A 2,358-nucleotide genomic window follows, 5' to 3' on the forward strand; every position below is an offset into this window, starting at 1 on the left:
AGACGAGACGAGACGAGACGAGACGAGACGAGACGAGACGAGACGAGACGAGACGAGACGAGACGAGACGAGACGAGACGAGACGAGACGAGACGAGACGAGACGAGACGAGACGAGACGAGACGAGACGAGACGAGACGAGACGAGACGAGACGAGACGAGACGAGACGAGACGAGACGAGACGAGACGAGACGAGACGAGACGAGACGAGACGAGACGAGACGAGACGAGACGAGACGAGACGAGACGAGACGAGACGAGACGAGACGAGACGAGACGAGACGAGACGAGACGAGACGAGACGAGACGAGACGAGACGAGACGAGACGAGACGAGACGAGACGAGACGAGACGAGACGAGACGAGACGAGACGAGACGAGACGAGACGAGACGAGACGAGACGAGACGAGACGAGACGAGACGAGACGAGACGAGACGAGACGAGACGAGACGAGACGAGACGAGACGAGACGAGACGAGACGAGACGAGACGAGACGAAAAGCGACGTGGCGCGACGGCACTGCGATGTTTTCGCCACCGATCATCCGCCTGCCTTCTCTTTCTCCCCCTTTTCACTCTCCCTCTGCCTCTCTCCTTTCCTCTCTCGTGTTCCTCTTTGCGGCCATTTTGACTCTTCAAGGCGCCACCTAGTCCGCTTCTCCGCTTCGTCTACCGTGACGACTACCGCGCGCAGCGCACTCGCGATCGCCGTCTTTTCTCTTAGTTTCGAAGTTCGAAAGGCGACGATAGCTAAGATCGTAGACAGCAATTCCCGTTCGTCTTCACCTACCTTCCGTGTTCGTCCGTCTTCCCGCTCGGGGATACCATCCGTATGATTCGGCCGAAGAGATCCTCCGGATGTCGGCGCGGCGACCAAGCACGTGACTCTTCCGACGTGCGCTAGACACGTGATCTCCGACGTACACCTTGGAACCACCAACACCAAGCACAGACCAAGACGACCAGAGCCACTTAGAGTTTTCACTGAGCGGTTCGAACGGATAGACTCGAATAGACTCGAGTTGATTTCCGCGACTCGAAGCAACTACGGGAAACGGGCGAAGGAAGAGCGGAACGTGGCGTGAACGCGCAGCTAGCCAGCAGAGAGAGCACACCGGGGTTCCTGGCAGACAGGGAGAGGAATACGAACTAAGGGTTCTATATCCATCCTACGAGCGACGAGGAGCTGGGCCGAGTCGAGCATAGCATAGGGAGCAGAGCAAGGAACACTGGCACCACTCCTGGTAGGGGTAGCCGACGTCCGTCCCGAGTCTTTCCTCATCTGCAAGTCGTATAACCGAGCTAATTATCAAGTTAATATGGCCATTCTGTATGGAACCCCGCGAGAGAGTGGGTGGAAGCGAGATGCCCGCAAGGGGTGGCGCCCGGCGTGCGAGCGAGACGGCCTGAAGTACATTGATATTATAAGTTGCTTCAATCGCTGTATTCATTTGTAAACTAACCAGGCTAAATGTATTCACCACCGCGAGGCGGCGCGCCGATAGGCGGAGCCACGGGTACTCGGGCTACGACGGCGCCCTTCCTTCTTCCTTCCTTCCTTCCTTCCTTCCTTCCTTCCTTCCACCCTTCCTTCCTTCCTTCCTTCCTTCCTTCCTTATTGTCTCCTTCGTCCTTCCTTCCCTTTATTCCTGTAATTTCCTCCGTTTACATCCTCCACGCATCGTACTGTTTACACTTTCACCTTCTTCTAAGTCGCCGTCGGAGCTGCCTTTAGCCGACGTCGACTCCAGTTCCAGAAAATGTTGCCTCAGGCTAGGTAAACGATTAAACTAGGTACTTCGAAAATGCAAAAATTCTACTACCGTTCCGAACGTAATCGCAGGATTAATCCACGGTGGGAACAACTGCGAATTTCTCGAAATATCATACTACTTTCGGCTCGCGAGGAAGAACATGGACAACGACTGCTTTTCGCACGACGGCCGACGAGAACGTCTTTCGGACTCAAGCCCGGAAGATTCGAGAGATCGTTAGGGAGTTCGATGCGTTCAAAGTTCGATCGATAAGGAACGGAAACTTGTATTTTAAAAGGGCACAGACATCTCCGAAATGGCTGCGACGGCACAGAGAGGCCCACACTCGGCTCGTCATTACGTTTCATGTATTCAGATTTTTTCCTCGAGCAGGCACGAGCTGTCTGTATTATTATTCCGGAGCAACTTTACGCCCACCGCTTCTTTCCTCTCTCTCTCTCTCTCTCTCTTTCTTTCTCTCTCGTTTCTACTTGGTACTCGTCTTTCTTCTCGCATGGTGGCATGGTACCATCGCGCGCCTAGTCGTCATCTTCGCCGCCGCCTCCCTCCTCGTCGCTGTCGCGCGGCAGAGGTCTCCGCG

General features: G+C 54.9%; 1 pseudogene; it reads right to left on the minus strand.

Annotated features, from left to right (window-relative positions):
* The window catches only part of LOC100746727, a 56,448-nt pseudogene extending 54,167 nt beyond the window's left edge, over positions 1 to 2,281 (minus strand).
* Between the last annotated feature and the right edge of the window lie 77 nt (positions 2,282 to 2,358).

This window comes from Bombus impatiens, unplaced genomic scaffold, assembly GCF_000188095.3.
Source record: "Bombus impatiens unplaced genomic scaffold, BIMP_2.2 scf_0225, whole genome shotgun sequence".
Lineage (NCBI taxonomy): Eukaryota > Metazoa > Arthropoda > Insecta > Hymenoptera > Apidae > Bombus > Bombus impatiens.